This window comes from Podarcis bocagei (genome assembly GCF_964188305.1).
Source record: "Podarcis bocagei genome assembly, chromosome: Z".
Classification (NCBI taxonomy): Eukaryota; Metazoa; Chordata; class Lepidosauria; order Squamata; family Lacertidae; genus Podarcis; species Podarcis bocagei.
Window position 1 is genome coordinate 4274226 of NC_138140.1, and position 9369 is coordinate 4283594.

Sequence of the window (9369 nt, forward strand, 5' to 3'; positions counted from 1 at the left end):
TGGCACCCTGATGCGACACACCACTAAGCCCTATGGGAAAGACAGCTCTGCTCTGAATCCCTTCTTCATGTGGCTCCTCAATGAGAGAATGGGCATTTTCTTCAATGGCTCCCTGTTTGTAAAATGCTCGCTCGCCTGCCGCCAATTTACAGGATTATAACTCTGTTAAGCAACTGCCAGAGGGTCTCTTGCTACCTTTAAGCTTAGATTTGGAAGATATTTTCCTAACCTCTCTTTGTTCTTTGGACAAGAAATATAATGCACAGGGCCTGAAATTGTTGGAATTTCTAAAGGAATATATCCTTCATGGGAGTCCTGTAGACATTGCTAAGGGTCCGCATTCTTATTTGAACAAATGCAGTAGAAGTGCTATTAGCTGCATTATAATCTCTCATTCATTATTCACTTTTGTGAACACTTTTTTAAAAAATAGATTTTATTGGAATTTAGAAAAAACTATACAAAAATTACTATTAATTATATTTTTTGTCAAAAGTAAAAAGTTAACCTAGGTAAAAGCACAAACTGCAGCAACAAAAAAGTAATAAAAGGAAAACAGAGAAATGAAGAGAAAGAGAGAAAGAAGAGATGATTGGAAAAAGAAGAAAGGAAAATCAGTAACTTCTGATTCCTCATCTATTGACTATTTGTAAACATTACTCAATTCACCACTCCAGGATTACACCTAACAAAACCATTTTCTATAACCCAACATTATCTTCAGTCTTCAAACCCAACTACCATTACTTCATTTTCTTTTTCATGCAAGAAGTCTATAAGAAGTTTCCAACCTTTAGTAAACAGCAACTGTGTCTTTGATTAAACATGTCAATTTTGCCATCTCAGCTATGTTGTTGTTGTTTAGTGGTGTCCGACTCTTCGTGACCCCATGGACCAGAGCACACCAGGCACTCCTGTCTTCCACTGCCTCCCGCAGTTCGGTCAGACTCATGTTTGCAGCTTCAAGAACACTGTCCAACCATCTTGTCCTCTGTCGTCCCCTTCTCCTTGTGCCCTCCATCTTTCCCAACATCAGGGTCTTTTCCAGGGAGTCTTCTCTTCTCATGAGGTCATCTCAGCTATATCCAACAATTATTAACAACCATTCTTCCATTGTTGGTAAAGATGAATCTTTCCATCTTTGTGTGTATAAAGGTCTCACTGCCATAGTCATGTATTGGAATAAAATTCCATGGTCACTTTTGTGAACACTTTTGAAGGGTTACAATGACCAGAAAGTGACCACATTCCAATATCAATGACCCTGTGTGCTCTAATAAAATGCATACATACAACTGAATCTGTGAGCGTAAAAAGACTGAAACGGTCTCACAGTGAATCCATCAAATGTAGATTGGAATAGAAGAGTCTGCTCAAAAACAATTAAGCTGAAAATACAAAAACTAAGTGGCAGGAATTGGAACTAGCAGTAATGGAGCAGAGAGAAAACAAATTCTGGGAACTGGTGTCCTGGGATTTCAGTGAAATGAGATCATCACATCTACTTCTATAGAACTAGATAAATTAACAGGAAAGATTTGAAACCTGCAGGATCAGAGATTCTTAGAACACTGGAGTAAATATATGAATTATCTGAAAGACAAACAAAAAATAGGGAAAAAGAGAAAAAAGAAAAAAGATACATACAATGTATTACCACTTAATTAATTAAAATTAAGTACCATCCATCTTCATAAACATAGTATTTGACTTCCTCGAATTTCTTCCATCCGAATTTCTTAGTAATTATATGTAGCAGTTTCCAATATCAGAGTTTCAAAAGACCATATCGCAGTCCTGATCATATTACATAGCTTTCCTTATCGTACATTTTCTTATTTATAAATTTAATTCCATTTTAATCCTAGGCCTAATTGTTTCTTTCAGGTGGTTACATATCTTTAATATTACAATATTTATTCAAATAGTCTTTAAATTTATTCCAGTCTTCTTGGTGTTCCTCTTCTTTCTGGTTGCAGATTCTCCCGGTGAGGTCAGCCAGCTCCATAAACTCCATCATCTTCATCTGCCATTCTTCTACCGTTGGTAGTTCTTGTATTTTCCATTTCTTGGTTAATAAAATCCATGCAGCAGCATAAAATCCATGGCATACAAAAATACTTTTACATCTTTTTGGGGCAGTTCAGAACCTATTATTCCAAGGAGAAAGGCTTCTGGTTTCTTCATAAATGTATATTTCATCAATTTTTTTAATTCATTATAAATTTTCCCCCAGAAGCCTTTTACCTTGGAGCTAGTCCACCACATATGATAGAAAGTACCTTCCCTTTCTTTACATTTCCAGCATAAATTATCACAATTGTGGTAGATCTTCGCCAGTTTAACAGGGGTTAAGTACCATCTATACATCATTTTCATTTAACATTGTACATGCAGTAAACTTAACCCTTTTCTTCCAAAGTCTCTCCCAGTCCTCCATCATTATATTATGTCCCACATCTTGTGCCAATCAATCATAACCAATTTTACTTGCTCATCTTTTGTATGCTACTCCAATAACAAACTATACATTTTAGACAGATTTTTAACATTAGTATCTAACAACTCCGTTTCCAGTTTGGTTTTTTCAATTGCAAAACCTTTTTTCTTATCAATCTTAAATAATTCATTAATTTGGTAATATTGAAGCCAATTTACTTTATCTTTGATTTGTTCAATTGATTTTAACATAAATCCCTCCCCATCTTCAACCAATAAATCTGAGTATCTCAACCACTTATTTTCCATGTTAAGCTTTTTTTGTGCCTGCGCTTCAGTTGGTGAAATCCATTTGGGTGTTTTTCTTATCAAAAGATCCTGATATCTAGACCAAACATTAAAAAGTGCTTTCCTAATTAAACCTGAAACTGTTCTTAACCTGAAGCACCACTTAAGCTAATGGGGACTCCTGCTGCCACCGCGCCACTGGAGCACGATTTCTGTTCTCATCCTGAAGCAAAGTCCTTACCTGAAGCACTATTTCTGGGTTAGCGGAGTCTGTAACCTGAAGCGTATGTAACCTGAAGCGCATGTAACCCGAGGTACCACTGTATTAGTTAAGGACAATTAATTGTAATAGGAAATTAAGAAATGCAGAATAAGTGATAAAAAACAGAAAATCATTAGAGGTGTTGACAGAAGTAAAAAATACTGTATAAGATGTGAAGATATGTTGTATGACTGTTGGAACTGATATGTTAAAAAATCAATAAAAATGTATATAAAAAAAGAAAAGAAAATCATCACAGGAAACCTCAGTTCCTGCCTCTGATTCGGTTAAATATTTATCCAATATATTTGGTGCTCAATTTGGGCAACTGCTTGTATCAACAACAGTATATTGATCAACCTACATGAATGGCAACCAGTCTCCTGTAATGAGTTTATGGCACTTATTTACTATAAAATAAGGCTTCCTCTGGGGACGCGGGTGGCGCTGTTGGTTAAACCACAGAGCCTAGGACTTGTTGGAGGTTCGAATCCCTGTGATGGGGTGAGCTCCTGTTGCTCGGTCCCTGCTCCTGCCAACCTAGAAGTTCGAAAGCATGTCAAAGTGCAAGTAGATAAATAGGTACCACTCTGGCGGGAAGGTAAACGGCGTTTCCATGTGCTGCTCTGGTTCGCCAGAAGTGGCTTAGTCATGCTGGCCACATGACCCGAAGCTGTACGCCGGCTCGCTCGGCCAATAAAGCGAGATGAGCGCCGCAACCCCAGAGTCAGTCACGACTGGACCTAATGGTCAGGGGTCCCTTTACCTTTACGGCTTCCTCTGTAAGGAATACATATAATGGTGGATTTCTACCATGGCTGGCTTATATACAACACTGGCAAAAACTATTGGTTGCTTAGCTTGTTAGACATGTCTTCAAAACTATATGCCTGGTATCTCCTTCAAAAGTTATCAGACTGGTGGCAAAATAATGTTATTCATGAAAACAAGCGAGGTTCAGAAAAGGACACAGTAACATTGATCAAATTTGATCAAATTCTGAACTATAGTATAGGGAAATAGACTAAAAACATTAAGAATAACCTTTATGTAGCCTTTTTTATCTTTCTGTGTTTGCCTCTATTAATCAAAACAGACTGTTTTGACTGGCAATTGCAGACATTTGCCAATATTGACTGCAGATTTCTGCTATTGATCTAATAACTATACAGCAATACTGAAATGAGGGTCAGCGTATGTTTAAATGTTGGTATGGCTGAGGCCTTTCAAAGGTTGCATTCTGGCTCCCACTCTTTTTAACCTTTATATATTAATGACTTGGTGCCATATTTAGGCAATGCAAGCTCCCCCTCTCAAGTAATTAGGAACAGAGAGATCTCAATCTTGATGCATGCAGATGATGCGTTGCTCTTCTCTCTTTCGCGATTGGACCTCAAAAATCTCTTGGAGGTGTTCAGCACATACTGTAAACAGGAAAGCCTATCTATAAATTACTCTAGGACCAAGATTATGACTTTCGGCAGGCACAGTCCTAAGTATAAATGGTGCTTAGATCAGCAAGCTGCAAAACAAACTCATTCATTTAGATATCTGTGTGTGCTCTTTAGTGAAACCCTCTCTTGGAAAGGTTGTATGGAGGCAGTGAAAGTCAAAACACAGCAAACAGGAGCATTGATGAAGTTCTATTACAACAAGGGAGGGCAGCTGATGAAGCTGTCCAAAAGAAATTTGATAGCAAAGTGCTTACTCCAGGTGGCCAACAATTAAGGCAAGAACTGATAGCAGTCATAGTATATTAGAAGAATTGCTGTTATGCCAATTGAGTGTTTTCCTGTGCTGTGCTATAGGGAATTGGGTGAGAACCAGTGCTGAAAAGCAGCTTTCCAAGATATTTTAGACTATGATTATTTTCCAGAACTGAACTCTACATTTACCTTGAATACATGTCAGCTAAGGGGTTGGATCTTCTGGATAGAATCCAGAAGGGACCTGCAACTTATTAGAAATACTGAATTTCCCCCTTAGTATCCACTCCCAAGAACAGAGCGTTTTTTGGCTAGTTATCTGATCAAGCCCACCAGCTTCCTTAATAAATGCCTTTACAGAGCTGCATTTCAAAGGGATGACCACCATGGACTTGGACAGCTACTGCAACAAGGTCCCGCAAGGTGGTGTTTGTGGTCAACCTCAGGTGGAAGACATTACTCGTTATCTGTTAGCCTGCTCCTCAAATAGAGATCCAAGAGATCACTTTCTGAAAACATTATTCACAAAAGCAAGCAGGTGAAACCCAGCATAAACTGCTTGGTTTCCTTTGAATGACAATAGCTTTCTAATACAGAGTGCAGCACTGGCTGCAAAACAAAAAACAAAAAACAAAACACACAAAAAAAATCAGGGAAAGAGTTAGATAAAATCACTATGAATTATTGTGGTGCTTCACAGGTTTAGTTTTAAATCACCCTCTCTCTTACATCATGGATGTTGGCTTATTTGATTGGTGTATATATGGTCTGTATTGTTTATTAGTACTGTTGCCGCAGGTTTCTCATGGCCTTTGGCTAGAACAATAAACTTATATTCAATTGAATTGGTTAGAAAAATTAAGAGATGGGCCCCCAAATGCATGTCTGAGTGAGTCCCCTGTATGAAAATGCTGGAGACTGCTGGAATTGACTGTCTCATTTCAGAGATGAAGAAATCAGCTCAAGAATCAGCCACTGGGTGAACTTTCCCAGTGGCACAGGTTGCAGCCCCAGTGTGATCCTTCATACAGTATGCTTATTCAGAAGCCAGCCCCATGGTGCTCAGTGGGGCTTAGTCTCAGTGGGGCTTGTGAATGCATTTAAGATTGCAGACTAAGATGGATTAATTTTTAAAACTGGTAACAGAGAAAAGGGAACAAGACAAAGATGTAGCAGTATTTATTTCCATACAAATCATTACAAAACTTCCACCCTTGCTGGTTTGATGTGCAGTTCTTTACTTGGCAGTCAGCACATGCGAGTCAAGATGCTTCTACAAACATTTAACCGGACCTGGCACAATAAATTTTGACCAAACTTAGCCAAAGGAAGAATGACTGAAAGAGTGCTGGCCAGCGTCAGATATCTCAGCCCGCAGAGGTCCAAAGTGGAACTTCAAATCCAAACAAATGCCATCTTCAATGTGCAATGCATTTTAAAGGTCTATGTCCTTTATCACGTCCTGCCCATGGGCTTCCCACAGGCACCCGATAGATCACTGTGCAAAACAGATGCTTGAACCATCTTGGACTCATCCAGCAGGGCTCTTCTTCAGTCTTTCTACAGGAAGTCTTGTGGAGCCAATTGGCCATAAACTAATAGTGCTGTTCAAGCTTGAGGAAGAAAGACTTGGCCAAATGATTGTCCTGATTGTCCATGCTGATCGTGCTTCTTGTCTGCAAATGTAGTCAAAGCAGCAGGACTCTAAAATTATCCTGGTGTATGATTGTCAGTGAGAAGCCATTAGACACAACAGTCACTTATTTGGTCCTAGGGGAAGCTGCAAGTGTTTGCATTTTGCAGTTATTTCTTTGCCGCAGGCTTTTGCATTGTATGCAACTCTTCATCAAGCCAAGTGATATCTCCTAATGCAAAGCTTTGTGTGAATAGAAAGCCTGAATACTACTTTATCAACCCAAACAGGTGACCAATAGAAAAAAAAGAGAGAAGCACATCTGACTACCCGGGCAAGAATCCCAAGACCAAAAGTAGCTACTCTTTAGGGGAACTTGGGCCCCTAATTCTATGATGGTTCTGTAAGGCTAGGAAACAGTTGTGTATACAACACAGAAGAGGCAGCAGCTTCTTGATAAACCATGGTGATTTGTACGTGCCTTAGATTTTAGAAATACGTGAATACATGGGACAATGGGATTAGCTACCAATCTTCTTGTTCTGTAATACTAAGCAGTGGGGAACCACCAGCCAATGGGCCTAACATAACGCACCAGGCCTTCCCATTAAGCCACGCTCACCTGCCCTACAGCAGGCAGGGCCAGCCCACCTGTGAGGCAAAGTGAGATAACCACCTCAGGCGGCAGGATCCACAGGGGCAGAACTGGCCTCCCAGGAATGCATTGCCCGCTGCCACTGTGATGGCTGCAGCACACTCCTTGGCACTCTGCCTCTTTCGCAGCCTCCTTCTCCCTCAAATGCCACCTGCACAACAGCCTCTTGGCAAATAGGTGCTGCTGGTCTCCTCATCCTGAGGAAGGAAATGGTAGGAGTTGGCCTCTGGGGTCTCCTCCCACCAAGTGTTTCAAAGTGCCCTCACCCCCCACTCCCCCAGCAATGGCTTTTGATTCCCACTTCAGCTTACAGGAAAGGAATTTTATTCCTCCCCACTTGTTCCAGATGTAGATCTTCACTCACCCCTTCTTCCCTGGTGGGTAGGACACCCATTTTGTGGTTCGCCTCAGGTGTCAAAATGTCTTGGGCTGGCCCTGACAGCAGGTGTTATACATGAAATCAAGAGGGGAATATGTAAATAGGTGACTCTGCCAAAAGGGAGGGAGTTCAACAAAGGGACAGGCAAATCTGGTTTCTCACATTTCCCCATTTTTTTATATTCTCATTCCTCAGTTCAGCTCTGCACATTTCCACATCAGATTGCAATTCTGCCCCCCCCCAATCCTCACAGAAAAATCACCTGCATTTTAGCATGACTTCCTTGCAATATACAAGTTTTTCTACACAGCTTCCCCTAACACAAACATGGTTTGTAAGCAATTTCCCCTAACAGAATGCATTTTTGTATGTTATACTTACTAAGATGCACTGGTGGAGGGGAGCGCACTGCCCCCCGGCACCATGATTCTGGTGGGGTGCCATTGCAGCTGCCCCCTACCCCGTGCTGGGTGCCACACCCCTGCAGGTGGCACGCCATGCCCCCAGGATGCGTGCCACCCCCTGCAGGCAGTGTGCCCCAGGACGTGCGCCAGCCACGCCCCTGCCTGCTCTCCGCCACTGTTGCCGGAGAATGAAGCTCCGCCACTGCTAATATGTGCATTTCATTATAGAGTTTTCCCCAATATGCACATTTTACAAACATGATTTACTTTGTGAACTGCATTTCAAAATTCAGGGAAGCATGACTCAAAGGATGGGTGGCCTAAGAATGGAAGATCATCATTTCGATCTTATCTATCCTTCCAGAATTTGAGATCCAAGTACCTATGCATCAATGTGGCATACAAACACACAAATCAGTGTCGTTTAATTACCCTGTGCGACCTCTCTTGATAGCTACTGCCACTTCCCAGCATTTGTAAATTGGCTTCGAAATGGGCAAAAGACAAAAACAAAGACCAGCGATAGCTTGCCTTCCTTCCCAGTACCCTTCAGCTATCAAGTAGCGTATAGTACTGGTACAATCTACAGCTGGGTAAAGATAGATGCTAAATCACACGAGAGCATTATTGCTTAAGGCAGGTTACAGGGTATGATAGTACCCTAAACAGAAACTGGTGAACAAGCCTATCTAGGATTTGCATTCAGCAGTACAGTCGTACCTCGGAAGTCGAATGTGTTGCGACTCAAATGTTTTGGCTCCCAAACGCCGCAAACCTGGAAGTGAGTGTTTCGGTTTGCAAACGTTCTTTGGGTTCCGTGGGTTCCATTTGGCTGCAGGAGCTTCCTGCAACCAATCGGAAGTTGCACCTTGGTTCACTAATGTTAAACATCTCTCCAAAATGTATACTTTGTTGTTAGAATGGCATACAAAGGACGAACAAGTTAAATCTGTGGTGATTGATTGGGCAAGAGATGTTGGGCACAATATAATGTTGGAAGATTGGGAAAGGCTGTGGAAGAAGGGGGTTAAGTTTACTGCATGTACTGTATTAAAAGAAAATATTATGAAAATGTTGTATAGATAGTACTTAATCCCGGTGAAATTAGCAAAGATGTATCATACAAATGATAATTTATGCTGGAAATGTAAAGAAAAAGAAGGTACTTTCTATCATATGTGGTGGACGTGTCCTAAAGTGAAAGACTTCTGGGAAAAGATATATAATGAGTTGAAAAAAATGTTGAAAAAATACATTTATTAAAAAACCAGAAACCTTTCTACTTGGAATAATAGGACTGGAATTGCCAAAAAAAGATGTTAGACTGTTTTTGTATGCCACTACAGCAGCAAGACTTTTATTAGCCAAAAATTGGAACTCACAAGATGAAGATGGTGGACTTTTTGGAGCTGGCTGACCTGACTGGAAGAATCCGTGACCAGAAAGAAGAGGAGACACAAGAGGATTGGAAGAACTTTAAAGAATATTTGGCTAAATATTGGAATATAAGATAAAGAGAAATGTATTGGAAGTAATGATTAGGCTTAGGTAGAATTAGGTAGAATATGAATATGTTATTAATAAATATTAAGGATTAAAATAT